Below are 18,909 nucleotides of genomic sequence, written 5' to 3'. Positions count from 1 at the left end.
AAAAAAAAGTGGGAGTGGGAGCACTGATCACAAGGATGAGTGTGGACTACAAAAAAACTGCATTGTCATCCCAGTGATCCTGTCAGTCTCATCCCAGGCTGAGACATAGATACTCCATGTTTTTTCCTCTACAGAAAAGAAGACTAAGTATTTGAAAAACTTGATTTTTATTTTTTTTTTTAATAACAGTCTAAGCCAGGAAAATGAACACGGTAAAACCGAAACATTTAGCTGTGTAATACAAAATAGGGCTTAGATTGTGAGTAACTCTTCCCTGTGTTACTTCGCGGGAGGTAAGTGCTTTCGGGCTCTGTCTCTTTCAGCTCTCGTGCCAGGTGGATTTCAGAGCTGCTCTTATCCTCAGTCCTGCCGCAGGCTGTGCCGGGTTTCGCTCCGCCATGGAATAACCCGGGTGGGAAGGGGAATAACCCGGGCGGGAAGGGCCCCGAGAGCGCCTCGCCCAAGTGCTCGGGGCGGCGCTGGAGGCGGGCGGGGCTCGGCCCAGGAGCCGGAAAACCAAAGACACAGCCTGCACGGCCTCACCGCGCTGTCACCTCCGTGTCCCCGCCGGGGAAAGCGCGGGCGGGTGTCCCTGTCCCGGGAACAGCTCAGGGTGTCTGTGTGGGGAGCGCAGCGGGCTCGGGGAGCGCTCCCACCCCCGGGCAGGCGGCGCCGGCCCGCGGGAACCGGGGCAGTGAGGGCGGCAGCGACATCGCTCCGCTCCCACACGGAGTGGACATGCTTCCCGCAGGGAGGCGTGCGTGCGGGCCGGTTAGCTCAGTTGGTTAGAGCGTGGTGCTAATAACGCCAAGGTCGCGGGTTCGATCCCCGTACGGGCCAGTGCTTTTGCCCGTCCCGCTGCCGATTCCGGCACCGACAGACGGGACAGGCCCGGGACGCCTGGGGAAGGGGACGCGGAACAGCCCAACAGCGGGATGATAAAAGAAATAATTTGTGGAGGAAGTGTACGGAGGGAGATTTTAAATCTTTCCGTAGCTCGTCACCGAAGTTTTCCGTGTTTTGCCCCGTGGCACTTTGTTGAAGTGCTCGTTTTAAATAGCGTTAGGCCAGAAGAAAGCTTGCAGGAATTCAGATGTCCGCTTTTTTATTCCAGTGAATAATCCCAGGGAACTAACATGTCAGGTCTTTAGCTCATTGTGTTCGTGTCACTCTTCGATAGCTCTGTGTCAGAGGCTGGAAGACGCTAAAGAGAGTGGGGTTTTATTATTTTTCTTCCTGTGAAGCGGATCTCCCTTGGCAGCCTGATTTTTCATAGAATGTTCTGAACTCCATAAAGAAAATAGCCAAACTTGAGAGACACAAGTCTTAATTTTTATGGGTGTGCTATTTATTCAAGAAAAAGTTCCAGGCCAAACAGATGTTTAGTAATGGAGCACTGCAGGAGTGGCCAAGATGGACCTCTCCCAGCTCAGCCCGCCTCTGTGAGTTTTGTCTCTAAGAAACTTCTTTTAGACGCTCAGGACAGTTATTATTTTTGTCCCATCTGCCTCTGATCTGAAATGAGACTTCTCCAGAGGAGGGAAACTTTCTGGTGTAAATGTTTTCATTGTGGTTTCATTGCGGAAACCACTGATTTTGTTGTTAGAGCTGCATACATGCAGGTCACAGCTTCTTTGGGAAAATGCTTTGAGGTAACAGCATTCTATTGACTTCTTTTACAAAGCTGCTAGTACATCCCTTTACTATTCAGGCCCGTTGCTTACATCTTCTTCCAACTGCAGGGGCTGATTCAGAATAAGAGATAATAATAATAATAATAAAATGGGAGATACTTCATGCCAGAGTTCTGACATTACTCATTCCCCAGAATGTCACAAAGGTACCGCAAGGGCACATTAGAAGTGTCACTCCAAAGTCACAGTGTAACTTGTAAATCATAATGATGAATATTCATGTTATCTAGCATCCAAACTGCTGTCATGGCTCCATCAGATGTCACAGGAGAGTAATATGGTTCTGGTTTGATGACCTTCTGTCTTGCCACTCCACTCAATGATCTTCCTCAATTCCTTTGGGTCTAGTTATAGTGGCCAAGACTTGACTGTGTATAATGACATTCATTTTAAATTAACTGAAAGGAGAAAAAACCCATGGTGTTCTGCTTCAGAAAAAAAAAAAATCTGGGAATGCTATTGTTTTGTTTTATATTTCCCACTTTTGGAATCAGATTTTTATTATAGCTATGTTGCTGTATTACAAAGTCCTTCCTATAAAACCAAGGTAATGCAATGGCTCCTTGGCCACTTTTTCAGTTTGGTTTGAATTGCTTGTATTCTGTGTGGTTCTTTGCCAGCCAGGACTGTATGGGCATATTTTCCCTAAATTTACTTTCAGCAGATGGTTGTCAGATTGTGAGGGTCAGCCGTTGTCCCTAGGGGAGTCATTCCAGAGCCTGTTGTTCAACCTCAAAGCTAGTTGGAGAATAAAAAGAGGTTAAACAAACAAACCCATATAGTGGAATAATGCTCTCGTGAGGATGGCACAGGAATTTCCATTTTGATGCTCTGCAGTGGCAGATGCTGGAGCATATTCTGGGGTTACTGTTCAGAGTTTTGTTTAACCTGTAATTGGACTGCACATCAAGGCCAAAATGGGTCCCAGTTGCTGTGTACTTAAAGTGTGGGGTGAAGCACAGCTCCTCTGTCCACAGCTGGCATTGATGGGGAGGATGAACCCCTTGTTATGACAATGCTAAATGCTGAGAGCTGAGGAGGAACCCTCTGATCAGTAGAGTAAAACCTTTTCAGTCACTGTTTGTGATGATAAGCTATTGTGGTCTAGAGTTACACAGACCAAGTCAGCTAATTAGTTTCATGTTCTTCACTGTGATGTCTACATTTGACTTTGCATGAAATACTACTAAGAGGGCTCTTAACCCCAAATATTTGAAGGTAGCCAAAAAGTGGGTTCACACAGCATTCAGTGTAGTAGATGAGTATTCATTCACTCAGTGATGTTCTGAAACATTTTCTTTTCCAGCCGCATGACAGGTTAGTTTTATAATTTCTTATATTTTGTTTATTGCTAGAATATCTAAGTCTTTTGCCATTGGGATGCTTTATTCATTCAGCTTTCTTTTGAGGGTCTTAATTATAGCAAGAATCTGAGTGGCAAAGATTGATCGGATATATCAATACAGCAATCCAGAAACCTAATTTTTGAAATCAAAGGCAGGATGTGATGGAAGGAGCAGCTCTTTAGATTGATTTGTGTGCAATGAAGTTGTAAGTATTAATGCTATTATAGGTGATGTTTATCATTTGCTTAAAGCTGGGGAGTGTAGTGTTTACTTTCCACATGTTAGGAAAAAAAGGCAGCTCTATCAAAAAGCCTGATCCTGTTCCGAGCCCAAACAAAGATTCTCATTTAGTGTTGTTATGCACAGAGATGCAGGTGGGAGGGTGATGAGGAAGTGCCATAGAAACAGGCTTAGGAAGGAGCCAGCAGCCAAGAATGTGGCTCAATGGGCATGGGCAGCCCAGTGCTGTGAGCCCGGGATCTGGCTAAAAGCAACCAGGAGCTGTGAGGAAAAGCCCAACAACCAGCTCCCTGTTTGGGCCCTCGAGTCTCTCAGAAATAAGGGTTATTCAATAAAGGGGACAGCAAGGCAGGGACACTGGCTTCCAGTTTCTTTGCTACTCAGTAAATAAGGGCCCTGATTTTTTTATCTTGCAGTTCACATCAGAACAGAGTAGCTATATTTACTGCTGAAGCTGGAGAAATATCTTCAAGCTGGTATTTCTTAGAAAGTACTTTGCTAAAATGAAATGTAAGCAAATCTGAGTAACATTAAAACCCGAGAAAGCGTGATGGACTGAATTTGAACAAGACTCAAATCTTTGCTCTTGACAGAGTCTGTAAAAGGATTAAGTAACTTTGTAAACAAAATATGCAGCAATTTCTATCACAGTTTTGAACTAATGCCTGCCTGTAGAGTTACTAAGTTTAAATAGCTAAACAGTCCTTTTTTCACTGTGTAAGAATTCACTGTCAATGCCCATAGTACAACTGGGCCATATGGAGGACACCAAATTCTCACTTTAACCTGTGCCACATACAGGTGCCAGATAACTGTGAAAATATCTGGCTTCAGGTGTGTGTTTGTACTTGTTTTAAAAAGAATAAATAAACTTACCAGATTAGCAGGAGCAGCTATAGCCATACACCAATTCTGTGTGGTGAGGGGCAAGTGTTCAGTTTAATCAGTATCTAGTCACTGTTCCACAGGGGAAGTAAGGTAGAAGATAACATAACCTTTGGCAATATTCTCTCGGGGTTTAAAATAAAGCATGTTGAAGGCTGGGTAAGAATTTTCTTATTTTTGCAGATGAAGAGGAATAGAGTTTTTAAAAATAAATAACATGGATGTATTTTGCTATGTCATTTTTGTCATTAACAATGTGAGGAACAATGAAGAGCAGTGGGGGAAGTCTGCAGTTTGATATGCTCAGGCTTCTGTAGAAGAACTGTTCTGCTTTGAGGGGACAGAAAATGATGGGCCCTTAATATTTGGTAGGCTCATGATGCTGAACAGGCAGTATGGTTGTTAAACTTTCTATCTGAGGCTAACTGAATCACAGCTGGCTAATATCCATCACAACTTTTAGAAGTAAATAATCTGATTTTCTATTAAATGGTTTAAATGCTACATGGGATGCAAACTAAAGCACCTTCTCACTTGTCTTCCTAATGCTTTCAGGGACAGAAATTCTGACTTTGTCTGGGCTTAAACCCAAACTAGAGAGGGCCAGACAAAGTTGAAGATAAAATCCCAGGGTCCTGATACCAACTGTCCCTGGTGGTAACCAACAGCTCGTACTCCTTCCTTGTACACATTCTTTTAAAGCAATCTTGAAAGCAGAGAGCAAGAGGGCAAAGCAGGACAGCACGTCTCTGGTGTGTCACTCCACATACCTGACAAACCCTTGTGGCACATTTCACAGAAGCTGCTCTGGCACTGAGCTAGATGGTTGCAACTCACGCTGCTGTGGTGTGCAACAACCGTCAAGGTGGGTAGCTTCAAGAAATGAGCACCTGACCTTGTATGGTTGAAACAAGGCTTACCAAAAAAGCCCTTTGTCTACAGTTTCTGTCACTTGGACTGTACTGCTGAGAACTTGCTTGGTCTGCAAAGAACAGCAGGGAATTCCCTGAGGCTCCAAAATTTGGCATTAAAAAGAGCATTCAAGTTTCTGTGGCTTTTCTCTTCAGCCACAGAATTCAAGTATCTGGTCAGTCCAAAATAAAATAAGTCAGGTATCCATGTCATTTTATCAGTTGTACTTGAAATCTGCTTTCTTTTTGGCTGGAGCTGGCTTTGAATTTCTTGTGTTGGCTTAGTGAAGACTAATGAAGCCTGGATGGGAGAGCTGAAGAAAATATGGTTCAAGAAGCAATTTATTTGAGGCATAGAGGAAAGGCATGAGTAATTGTCACACACACCCAGTGAAGTTTCTCTAGCTTCTTCATATCTGGTGTTATGACAATCAGTAAGAACAGTTTTTTGGTGGTGAACTCTTTGCTTTCAAATTTTTAAAAATATTTTTAAGAAAAAAATCTTCCTGCTTTTCACTTAAGAATTACTTTTCTGGTTTTACCCTTATATATGAAAATTGAAAAACTTAATAAAATGAAATAAATACAATTGTATATTTTGCACAAAAATATTTAATTTCAGCAAAACCAAGGTGGTGGGCACCTGCATCTAACTGAGAATTGATTAAAAGACAGATGAATATACAGGTTCTCAATTCTGCTTTTGACTTCATGCCTAGGCCTTCAGTTCTTTTTTCAGTCTTTACCCATCTGTACAGAAAGGGAAAATGTCTATCCTAAATGGGAAACACTCTTGAAAATCAAAGAAGAAGTGCTTCAAAAATCCAGGAAAAGGAAAGGTTGTTACATTACTGTATTCTACCTGTACAACAGCAACATGCTGGGCTCATCTACTCACCTTCTAGTGGCAGGTGAACACCAGTAAAGAAAGTAACTCATCTGGTGATGAGTTAAAAAAATTATTAGTCATTAGAATCTGTTAAAAGTGTGAATTTATTTCTGCTAGACCAAAAGCATGCTGAGATTTCCTTAGGGTTATAGAACTTTCAAAAGTAGCAATTTCTGCCTAATATTAGTTTTAATGAGGAAATTGGATTTTCTTGTTTCATGTGTATATACTTTACTTCTCCAGCTTTCTTCTCTAACAGATAGGTTTGCAACAACTCTGCCAGAAATTAAAAGGGTAAGTTTTCTTTTAAGCAGCTGAGGCTCTAAGCAGCTGATATTAAGGCAGCAATACGTTTTTGTTGTATTTTGGTGGCTGTACTGACCTGGGTCTTCTTTCAAGAGCACTTTGGAAAGTAATTTATTTTTAGGGAATGAATCTGAGGTACAGTAACTCTGGCATTTTGTGTATAACAGAGACAAGAAAGAGATTCCATTGCCTGTATTTACTTTCTCACCTTATTTTGTCTCCTTTTAGATAGCTATTCTAGGAACAAGCAGCTGAAGGCAGGCTGACTGAAGTTTAATTTTTTCAGTGAGAAAAAAGTGACTCTGCAGAGATGAATAACTAGAGTACCCCAACAATTGTTCTCTTCAGATTTTGGATTATGTTCCTAGCTCACATGATGCATATTTTTTTCCCTACAGCACCCTGCTAATGTCACCTGGTTCTAAAAAGCAAAGTTATACTCTTGTGTAAATCACAGATGCAAATTATTCTCTAGTCATTTTTTGTCATAGCTTGTAAGTGCTAGATGCTAGACAGAATTCATTTTATTCTGACAAAGGTTATGGGGTCTGCAAGGGAAAAAAATGGGGCCTGAGTTTTGTCAGATGTCTGGTGAGGCTTATACAAAATCTAAGGATGGGCTTTGTAGAACAAGACTTTACCTCTCTTCTGGGCCAGTTCTGTATTCTGGCTACAATTGACCTTTTGTTTCCTCCTTCACAATCAAAAGCAAAACTGATTGTAGAGATTTGGGTCACTGATTGCCAGCTGGTAAAAAATTTGAGGAATATATCATTATTGTAGTGATCAGTAAGGAAGGGAAGGTCAATAGGGGGTGGTGGAAGCTCAGAATAGAATCAACCATTTTTACAGTTCTTTCACTCACTCCAGATAAAACTCTGGCTGTACCTTTGCTCATCTAAGTAGGAGCAGGATGGAAAATAACTCTCCCCAGTTACTGATTTGGGGTGGATGCAGTGGTGTCCTAAATGAACAGAGAGATCAGCGAGAAGCCACATGGCCTTTTCATTCTCCTTTCCAGTGTTGTATAATGGTCTCCTGCACTTGAGTTGTACCAAAAGAGTCATAAAAGTTGAGAAATGCATAAACCCAGGAAAGCTCAGAAGAGGGAAGGTGTAAAATTCTATTAAGACACAACTCCTCAGACTCCCCAAAAAATTATCCGGTCATTAGGTTTCTACAGCTGTAGCCCAGCCTCTTTTACCTAGCTAGTGGAGTTTGCTTCTCAGTTTTCTGGTGAGAAAGTGCTATCCAAGTCTTTATGCTCTAAGTTCTCTTTGAAGTCAAAATGCCAACAAGGAGGACCTTGACACATGAAGAAATAAGAATACATAAATATCAGTCAGTGGAAATGCACATCTTTTTTGCAACAGAGAATTGTTCTGATTTCACTGTGTTAACTATGGATGTTTGGGGTTTTTCCTGTCATGAGTTGGAGCAAATTGTTTATTTTAAAAACAATTACACATAAACCCCAGATTTGGGTCAGGCCAATCTGTTTTGACTTGAACTCTCTTAATAGATAAATGAAATTATCTAGTGCAGAATAACTCTGTGAAAATTTCTAAACTGTTGAGATACTTGCGTGGTTAAACTATGACAATTTCCTGAATGTGAGATGGAAATTTTATTTATACTAAGAACATTTCAATAAGAGAGCATTTTAAAAACTTTATTATTGTAATTGAGATATTTCTGGTTGGTTGCATTCATCATATAATTTTTGAATGAAAGGATATCTCTGTCCTTTTTATATTAATGGTGTTTACAAAATTGTGAGATGTCTAAATACTGTAACATTTCTGAGCCACATCTAAGTGTTGATAGAAACAGCTCTACTGTGCAGCAAGAAGTATTTTTCATCGCCTCTAAAATGAATTTGTGTCAGAAGTACTGACTTCCAGTCTAATCATTTTAGAATGGTCTTCAACTGCACTCAAATTATCTGCACATTTTGCAATTGCTTATTCTCTTCCTATTTTCTCACAGAGATTTTGTCATAATTATTTATCTTGTTTTTATGATTTTGAAACACTTGATCTTCTGTAGCTTGCACTAATGTTCTCTTTCAGTCTGAAACACGGGAATCTTGAACTCCCAGATGGTACTTGTCCTCTCTGTTTCCAGTTGCTTTAGTATCTGTAGAGTTGCTCTTCCAGTGTGGGCACTGTCACACGTACCCTTCCTGACAGCTCTAGGTGTGCACATTTGACAGCTGACATCGTGTTATGATCAACCATGATCTCTCCAGCCTATTAGACAAGTCTGCTAGATTCTAATTTTAATTTGTAAATCCTTCCCTGACACTGAGATCTAGGTCAGTGATGTCAAACTTCGTTTGGTGACTTAGGCAGGCACCAGTGGTCATGAGCTACGGTACTGCTGAGAATTGAACTTAGCACCCCACACTAAAATGTTCAGTGTATGTGTCATACTATGAGACAATTGATGCTGTTTTCTTTTGTATTACTGTATTTAATTAGATATGATGTCAAAGCTCTCTTGATCTCTAGCTATTCAATTTTAATCACAAGGAGAGTCACTAATGGTACATCTCTTCTGGGCCCCTAGTGTAAGTGAAAATAACCTCCTGGAAGTTCAAAGGACAAAATCCCAGGTTCCCCAGCAAGTGAGGGTCTACACTGTCGTGCTGTACAGGAACTCCTTGCTTTAGAGTACCTTTACCATAACTTTCATTAAAAGTATATATGAATTACAGATGCCTCTAATTACAATTAGAGGTTGGAATATGTGAGGTTGTGAGCAGTAGTGGTTTATATTCCTCTTGTTTCTTCCCTTAATACTTGGTCTGGAATATCTGTGGTACAATGTACCAATTTTTCTACTGTCTCCTAAACACATGAATGAATATTCAATCCAAAATTGTTTGCTGCATGGCTGGTGCTTCTTCTAAAACATATCCTTTGAAGTTTTTTATACTTCTGAACCCAAATCAGCCTGAGCTCCTGGGATTTCATATCTCCTTGTGAATTCTGGCTTGAGCACTTTGCACTCCTCTTGCCTGGTCCTACCAATGCACACCTTAAACCTAGGCTTTCTTCCTGTGTACACCTATAATCCTTTACTGTAAAATATACTTTGGGTTGTAAAGATGAATTCTTATTTGAATGCCAAAATGTTAACTTTGAATTCTTTGTATTAAACATTTGAAGTCTGACATTTGCTCTGTCCAGCTATGCAGGCTTTGTAGCTGCTCCTTCTGTGCAGATCAGCTGTTTTCTATCTTCTTTTCTTCCATGTCAAAATGTGTTGCAACTGTTCTGTTTCATTTAAGTGTGTCACATACTGAGGGCAGGTTCAAACCTGAGGGACTGTGAAGTGTAAAGTCTCGTATTATCAGTCTCCTTAGGCAGTTGGTAGCTGCTGTGTGTTTTGTCTGGGGCTGGTTTGCAGTTCTTTGCATCTGACACCAGTTCTCAAAGGCTTTATGCTAGGAATGGCAGAAGAAAGAATTATTTTCTATTTATAACATCTGAAGAGGGGAAAAACATTTACATCTGTGAGGGGTTTAGAAATTTCACATGTGTTGTAGGTGTAGTTCAAATGATAATGCTGCCTATATATTCTAACACAAAATTTAAAAAAGAATGAGATTACTTTCATCCCGACTGGACTCTTTTCTCTCAAAGCGAGAGAGTAGCTATTACAGAGGAGTGAATTTGTAACATTCATCCTCCTTACATAAGTAATTTTTCAAAGAATAGAATATTAATGGGACATCAGAAGATCTCTGTTTAGGTGGGGAGGAAAAAGGGAAGCAAATTCTGAGAAATTTCAGTTTTCTGCTCCCAATGTCAGTGCAACTCCGCATTACAATTCAGCACACACAATTCACACCTAAAAGCCTCTGTTCTGAGGTTCTACAGTTTTCATCAAATGCCCAGACAGCATCATAACCCTCTGCAAGCTTGCAGTGAATAGGCTGGCAATGGTCCAAATGCCGGCAGAAGCACTTGCACAAACACAAAATGTTAGCTTTTCCTTCTCTTTTATTTTCTGCCAGACACAGTTCAGCATCATTCCAGATGACATGCCTTCTGTTAAGTAAGGGGAAGGGAGTGATGAATGCCTTCAGGAGGGAAATGGTGATGCCATGACACCATTTGAGCATGGTCTTCCTCTCTGGTTGGTTCAAGCCCCAGCTGGTTCTGCTTTGCTGCCTGATTTGAATGATCAATGGTGATCAAGCCCATCCCCTTTGCTCACAGCCTCAATGCCTTTTAAGATGAACCCAAAATGACTCGAGTGATGTGAGGAGGTAAAGGGGGGAGGAAACCAAGTTAGTGCTGGGAAAAGGGCAGAGTAAAGGGGGAAAACCACTGTTACCACAGCTAAATATATACAATCTCTTCATGCTCCATCAAATTGCACTGTGAGATGTTTTCTGTTTAAACTTCTTTAGTAGTATGGGGTTTTTTTTCCCCTTCATCATCTCTGTAACTGGAAAATGAGTTGTGATGCTGACATAGTTGTGGGGAATTTTTTGGCTTTCTGTGTGGCTAAAGGGTAAGGCTAATCGGTGTAACTCTAAGGAGGAAAGAAAACCAACTCCTATTCAATTTTCTTCCAGAAGCAGTGGGGGAAAGACCGATTTGTCTCCAGTAGAATTGTTGATGGATGTCCCAATATTTAAGTCCTATTTTCAAAAGCATAGGAAGAAAAGATTTGTTTCTGAATAATACCTGTTAGAGAGGGTTTTTATGCCACTTCCTCTTTTGTTCTTTGTCCAGCAGGAGTGAGAGGGGCTGAAAAGCACTGGTGTCCTAGGAACTGTTGACTCTCCTCTGAAAATGACAGTAGACACCACTTAGAGTGACCTTGCATTTCAACAAGGGATGTATAAAATTTCACTACAAGCAAAAAGGAAAAGCTACAGAAATATGTTTTTGTCTGCCTATTTTTCTCATTCTGTGTAGACAGGTACTATAGAGCCCTGAGGAAAACGGGGTGGTAATATCAATGTAGAAAGACAAAGAGCAAATGGTCAATCACATCCTAATCAAAATAATTTATTTTTTAAAATAGCATTTAAACCCAATCTTACTGCATTTTCCTGTAGGAAAGGTCACTGCAGGTGGCACATAAGGTCTGTCTGAATTTAAAGGCCTTCGTCTTAGACCAAACATGAATTTTGTGTGTTTCTTCACAGCTAGAAGCTATCCATGGACAGTGTCATTCCTGCTGTTGCCAGCACAGCCTTTGCCCCTGATGCTAGGCAGTGTTCCTGGCAAGCACAAGCACTTGGGCCATTGCTGCTGTGGAAATAAAGGATAGAAATTAGGTGTTACATGCAAAATAAACTCTGAGGTGACTGGGGAAGGTATAGGAGTCACAGAAATGGTGAATGAGGAGTGATTGCTCAGTGTCTCTGAACAGGGCAAGAAATGTAACTCACAGGTGGCAGATCAAACCAAATACGAGGCACATCCTCACGCAGCACACATTTAGCATGCTCCAGGAGGTGCTACAATTTGCATGGTCACAGAAGTGATTGGATCAGTTTGAGAAGGAAAGTCTGTTCAGAGATTTTTAAATGCAAAAATCCTGGGCAGCCCATAAGGTCTCTGCTGAACAGAAAGGAAGAGTGGTACTGCAGAAGCATCCATTTCTACTTGGCAGTTCAGTTCCAAAGGCTCTGGTATTTCTGCAGGTGGGCAGAAGACTCTGGGTTGAGCAGACCTGGAGTCCATATGCTCTTCTGACAAAACCCTATACAAGAAGGAAGATACAGAAGGTGGGGTATTTGGGATGTGTTTTAGTTTGAGGAGAGGAAACAGCAGAGACAACTGCCTTCTCTGGTCAAAGTCTGTGCTGTTAATTGCTAATTGTTTTCTTTTTTAATGACTTAAGCAACAGATCTGTGCTAGCCCTATTATTTTTATTTTGTGTAATAGATTTTCTTTTACCCTCTTCGGGTGGTGACAATCTGGTTTAAGGAAAAGCTCTTTTTTTGGTTTTTTTTTGGTAAGTCTTTGACTGTTCTGTGTATGTTTACATACATATGTATGCATGTGTTGGTTTTAACTACCCTGCCATAGTGGTAGCAGCATCAGGTACATCTGTTTGTGAGAATCCTTTCGTGATTCTTCTTCATGATGTGTTCGTGATTCTTTTCCTTAAAGTATAATGTTTGCATAAACTGAAGGGTGACAAGTTAAAACTTTGACAACTTGAGCCTTATTTTATCTTCAGACAAGTTATTCTGAAAATTCAGGGAATAGCTCTATTCACCATTCAGACTTTGTATGAGCTACTTGTGCTTGCAAAAACAAGGCAAGTATCCTAAGTGTACCTACCCTGTGAAAGCAGATTAATAATGTTTGCAAAGGAAGCAGGGATGAAGAATGCTGCAGCTAATGCAGGTAAGAACCATCCTGATAGATGGTTTAGGATGAGCTTTCTGCATTTCTGTGGTTCCACAATGAATCTGGTCATCTGCATGCCAAGTTCAGAGCATGAGAATATACGTGGAAAAGACATGGATAATTAAGTCCATTATTCTACTGCAGGCAACAGTAATTAGATCATGAAAGTATTAAAACCACATTTCCTCTGGCTTCACACTATCCAGCAAAACTGATTTATGCTCTGAGTAACCAAGTTGCATTTGTTGCCTGCCAGTTGTGTGCACTTGACAGACAATTTTTAGCAAGTGATCAAGGTCTTCATCATTATTCAATAATAAAACCCCAATTCACTAGGAAAAAAACCCCAAAGCACAACAGACAAGGAAAAGAGGTAAGGTGTATTAAAGAGGTGACAACAGATATTGAGGTCAACACTTCAGACATTTCCTCTGATTAGGAGCAGAAGCTGCTTTCAAAGGACACTTGAGTAAAGAAGAGGGACTTAATTTTGGATATTTCAATTTGTATTCAATTTGCTATGGACTAAAGTGCCTAGCTTTGAATATTCGCATTTGAAGACTGTGCTTACTTTGTTCCCAAGCTCATTGTACTAAGAGTTAACAATAGGATCTTACAATTTTTTTTTTTTGTTTGTATTAAACCTTGAATAGAAAAGCTTGAAAGACTAGGGTGGGAGAGAAGAATGCATTTTGTAGTTGTGTGATTTACAGTGGTGGTCTGTTTCATCTGTATCATCACTATGTGAAGAAAGAGAAAAATGTGAGAAGCAGCAAGAATAGATCATCATAACAACAGCAACAATGTTCTTTATCATTTTGGACTTGTCATGCTTTGAATGATTAGATACTTGGCCAATATATAATTGGTGGTATGTTTCAAAAATGAGTGAATAGATTCAATACTTTTACATGCAAGCAAAAATTGTTAAAGATATTCCATAGGTTGTTTTGAGGAATTATTCAAACAGTATCGGATTTTCTTTTCTTCATTCCACATTTATTTTGGTGTCAGGATTTTTTTTTTTACTTAACCTTTAATATATCTCTGTGACTCCTGCAATTGATTTATGCTTCTTTTGTCTTTTACTGGCTTGTTTGGAGATGTGAAGAGGTTGACAGGTAAGATATTCCTCCCTGTTTTTCCTTTCTGCTTCCTTTCTTCATCCCTGTTTCATACTGCTAAGAGGAGTGCTTATATTAAAAATAGATGAGTTGTTGTTTTCCGATTGGTATTCGGCTCCCCTTGTTACTAGCTGAATATTAATCTCTTTGATAATGCTGCTTGTTCTTTTTGTAACAAATCTTCACCAGTACTGGATGCTCTGTCAGAAAGAGCCAGGGGCTTTGACTCTGTGCCTGCTTCACTGTACCATATCTGCATCCTTTAGATAGTCCAGACCCACGTCCTAGAATAGCCTGGTTTCTCCTGAGAAGGGTCTTGTCAGATCCCAGCCCATTTGAGTTAATGTCCTCTCTCTGATGAGGGCACCAAGGTCTAACAGAAGGTATAGGATACTATTTAGTAGTATTTTCCTAGAATTCTCTCCGTGGCAAAGGAATTAGGGACATGGGGGCATCCTGAACCAAGAAGAGGTGATTTGTATTACCAGTTCTCAGCAGCATTTTCTTCTGTAATTGTGTCCAGGCTTTTTCTGACCATTGGAAATGCATCCATAGTGTTCTCTGGCAAGGAACATACCTTCATGTTATTTGAAGAAACACCTTGGACTTGAGACTCCTACCACTGAGTTTCTCTTCATGCTGTGCCCATACCTGCTCCATAGTTCTTTATTTGGAGGCTGATCATAATTTTGGTTTTATACTTGGTGTCCACAGCTGTATATGTCTTTAGTGTACCTGCCCTCAGTTACCTCTCTCCTAATTCTGCCTTCACTTCAATCTGCTCAAACTGAACAATGAGATCATCAGTCTTAATGGTTTACATGTGACCCTTTTCCCAAAGGGGTGGAAAAATCTCATCCTGTTAGTTGCAAATACTGCAAGGGTGTTGCAGAATGTAAAGCCAGTGTTACCTCTGCTCTAAATGCTTGGGTGGTGTCACTCTTTTAAGCTGACATAGTGGGGTATGCAGCCACCATTCTCCAGGCACCAGGGGTGGTGCTTGAAGGATTAGCTGAAATTTTCACTTGTTTTGGACCTCATCTTCCCTTTTCAAGTGCAGGTGTCTGTACCCATGCTCCCTGAGAGACATGAATGTAGAAAGTAGTTAAATAAACAGCTCTGCACCTCTTATTGTCTTAACAGAATATCAATAAGGACAATCTGGAGAAGGATTTTATCCTTTGGAGTCCTTTTTGCATCAAAGTAAGTTAATAAAGAAGTAGAACCTCAACCTGTCTCTGTTCCATGGGAGCATATTTCCACATTTTTTCCCCTCAGAAGAAATTAGTGGTCAAAATTTTCTTGGGAGAAAAAAAGGGCTCAACAGCTCTGAAAATCAGGCTATTAATGCTGGGTAGCTGGGGTCTCTGAACATTTCCTTCTGGCAGAGTTTTCCTACTGTCCTGTTTTTGTGAAATGTATCTCCTGGAGTAATTTTTTCCATGTATTGATAGAAGTGTTTTCTAGAACTGCAGGGAACCAAGATGCTTTGGTTTTGCCTGTGCAATAGTTGCTGTTACTTCATAACAGCTGAACTGAGCAGCCAGAGATATCAGGTCTAAAAAGAGGACATTAAGAAATAGGTCATACTTTTTGAAAAGAGATTACTGTCTTCTTTTGGACTGATCAGTATTGATAATTGTGGAAATATGTTGCCATGGAACAGAGACAGGTTGAGGTTCTACTTCTTTATAAACCTAGTTTGATGCAAAATCCTTCTCCAGATTGTCCTTATTGATATTCTGTTAAGACAATAAGAGGTGCAGAGCTGTTTATTTAACCACTTTCTACGTTCATGTCTCCCAGGGAGCATGGGTATAGAGACCTGCACTTGAAAAAGGAAGGTGATTGGCTGGCTTCCTTCAGGTGAAGGTATAGAAGAATTCCCTTTGATATCTGTGTTTGGACTGTGTGCAACTGCAATTTCAGCTCTGGCCTTGAAATGCAGATTAAGCAATGTTGCCAACTTGTATTCTCCTGTCAAACATTTCACTGGCTTTGGAGGCTGTACACAGCTTACAATGTACATCCTCTACCAGGGTTACTGCATCTGGGTGCTTGGTTGTGGGGTTTGATTTCCTTTTGAGCACACAGTGAAGTTCAGATACTTCTTTGTCTGCTCCCAAGATAATATTATTTCTTGTGTTTGCTCTTTTGGGTGTTCCAAACTTTTGTCGTTGGTGGAGAATGTGCTGACTGTGAAATAAAGATACTCTTGCATGGGAAGTGTAGGGGATGATATCATCCCACAAAGCATTATTCTCTTCCTTTCCTGCAGTGCTCTGCCTTTTAGGCAGTCAGCTTGCTCTTTCTGGCTTCTTTCCACATAGTTTGTTCTTTTCTTTGCAAACAGCATTTTGACAATTAGGTGTCAGCATGTCTGCTTACATGTTGTATCTCAGGCAACTCGCTTGTCATTGAGAGAAGTTTCCATATTTAATACAAATATGCTTCCCTCTTCCCTTAGAGTTAAGGATTTACTTCCCCAAGGCCATCTAGATCAGTGGCTGCTATGGAGACATGACAGCATTTAAAAACATTATTTGAGAAATATAATTTGAGACATTCCTAAGGAATAGGAAGGCTTTTGGGTATGTCAGCCCAGATCACCACCACCCGGGGAAGGTGCCCTGAGCTTTCTGTACTTTGTCCATTTTTAAATTTTTTTTTAAATTTCCCTATGGTGTATTTTAAAATGCACCAGAAGATCCTTCACAAACTTCAAAGCTGTGGAATTCACTTTTTCCTGTGTCTCTGGCCTGACTTTGGATTCTGAAGTGGAATTATATCTTGAAGTGTTTGCCTTCTGGAGGTAGAAGGGCTACCATATTGATCTCACATTGCATGTGGTGTATATTTGCTGATCCTGTGGATTAAAATGTTGGTGTTGGGTGGCAGAAGTGATGTGTGAGGCCTGAGGTGTTTGGTGAAGATTACAGTGTTATCCATCATTATAGACTCCACTTGGTATATCCACTGTTTTCAAGTATAGAAGAAAGACCATATTGATCTCTTGGTGATGTATCCTCTGCAGTGGTTCCAGCAGGACAGAGAATGCCATTTAGCGAGACCTGGGAACAACTGCTGGGTTGTAGTTGTGTGTGAAATTCGTTTGTAGCTTTCATGGATGGAGTTTGCTTTTGGCTGGCAGTAAAATGTTTGTTGATGTGTCTTTTTGAAAAGGCACATTGGATCTCCTTTTTTTTTACCTCCTTTCAGGCATATTGGTTTTAAGAAGACTTAGTTTTTATGTCACCAGTTCTGTAGCAGTTTAAGGACAGACTTTTTTGGAGAGGAGATAGAGCATATTCTGAAAATGGTTTTGTTTTTTTTTTTAACTACATTTTTTAGAAGTGTTATAAGTCAACTGAAAATAAGACCCAACTTGAAAAAAGGATAAATCAGTGACTGATTGAAGACTTGAATTCTATGGTAGCTTAGAATGTTTCTGATCTGAGACAGTAGAGAGAAGAACTGCTAGGGTTTGTACAAGGTGTACCAAAGCATTTCCTTTAATGCCAGAAGGAAATTGGGATGTCTTTTGTTCTTTCCCCTTGCTCCTAATGAAGTATCCTTCCTTTACATGCCATAGTTGTGCACTAGGCTCCTTGTCAAGCTTTAAGAAAAAACTTTGGGCAAAATGTGATGGTTTTTTAGCCAGAAAAAGCACCCCGTTAAGAAACGGAAAGAAAAAACAAAATTAAATAAAAATAAAGTCATTTTTAGTGAAGGTGTGTGATCCTCCCATTGCTTTTTTCCTCCCCTTCTATTTGGTTAATCTGTCTGTTTTGAGAAAAAAAAAATTTTGCTGAATGGCTTGCACTACAGATGTGAGCTCTCCCTGTTAACTGGGATGCCGAACTTCATTCTCTCTACCTACCAGTATCCCAACAATACTGCACACAAGTTTTGTGCTCAAACTGAGTGCCTGGAGAAATTGAGGTTGGAGAAGACCCCCAAGATTACTAACTGCTAACCTAACAGTGGTGTACACCATTAAGCCAAATCTCCAAGTGCAACATCCACATGCCTTTTGAACAATTCTAGGGATGGCAATTCTATCACTTCACTGGGCAGCTCATTCTGGTATCTGTTGACCCTTCCAGAGAAGAAAATTTTCCTCATGTCAGATCTAAACCTCCCCTTGAGGCTTGAGGCCATTTTCTGACATCCAGTCACCAAGAGGGAGAGACCAACAGCCACCTCACTACAACTTCCTTTCAGGTAGTTGTAGAGAGTAATTTGTTCCCCCCTGAGGAAAAGTTTTCCAGGCTGCAGGGAGAGAGTTGATGGTGTAACTTTGCACGACCTTCTTCAAAATAAGTTATATCTTGTAGGATTGAATTGTCAAGAGATGTGGGAGAAATGAGAATCCTTGACACCACTGATAACTAATGAATTTAGTCAAGAGTATTTGGTCTCTTGATGACTGTTTCTCTCTGACTCAGTCTCCTGTGGCAGGACTCTTGTGACAGTGACTCCTCCCTCCACGCCCTTAGTCTGTTGAATCCTGAGATCTGCAGAGTTACACAGCTACTTGCCTCAGTAATAAGCTCTGGGATGGCTGGGGTGCAGACCCAGAACAAAGCCTAGAATGGGAAACCGGGGGGTGGAAACTGATAGGATTGCTCAGCAGTGTAGGGATTTAAAAATTAGTGTTATTCATAATTGAAACATTTGGTCAATCTTTTTCTTGCCATGCTCAAGTGTTGTGTAACTTTTCAGCTCTTAAGAGACTAAATTTTCACTCAGTTTGTCTGCAGTTATCTTCCTTGGTTTGGATTTATTTCAGGATTGACTGAAGAAGTTATATAGATTCCAAGCCACTTTCTGATTTTTTTCAAAGCATTTCCATTGGGAAAAAAATTCTACTTGCTTTGTCTAACAGCCTAACAAACAAGGCCTTTGCTTCCTTGTTAATAAATACATACATATATATATTTATGTATATGTATGTATATATATTTGCCTGATTTATGTATATGTGCATGTAAGTATATATATTTTCCTAATTTGCCTCATTATAGAAGAAATAAAAACAGCCTGGAAGGTACTAATAACTGGCAGCTGGAGATGATAGATTGCTCTAAAGAGCCTGAAAAAGAACCCTTTGATGACTCCAGAGAAG

At 40.3% G+C, this 18,909-nt stretch overlaps 1 non-coding gene across 1 annotated transcript; it reads left to right on the top strand.

Annotated features, from left to right (window-relative positions):
• The first annotated feature begins 766 nt into the window (after positions 1-766).
• On the top strand, positions 767-840 carry TRNAI-AAU (transfer RNA isoleucine (anticodon AAU)). Its single transcript has one exon. It is a non-coding gene; the product is annotated as a tRNA-Ile (tRNA).
• The last annotated feature ends 18,069 nt before the right edge of the window (positions 841-18,909 follow it).

The sequence above is a fragment of the Passer domesticus genome, chromosome 2 (assembly GCF_036417665.1).
Source record: "Passer domesticus isolate bPasDom1 chromosome 2, bPasDom1.hap1, whole genome shotgun sequence".
Classification (NCBI taxonomy): Eukaryota; Metazoa; Chordata; class Aves; order Passeriformes; family Passeridae; genus Passer; species Passer domesticus.
This window is presented reverse-complemented; position numbering and strand designations above follow the sequence as displayed.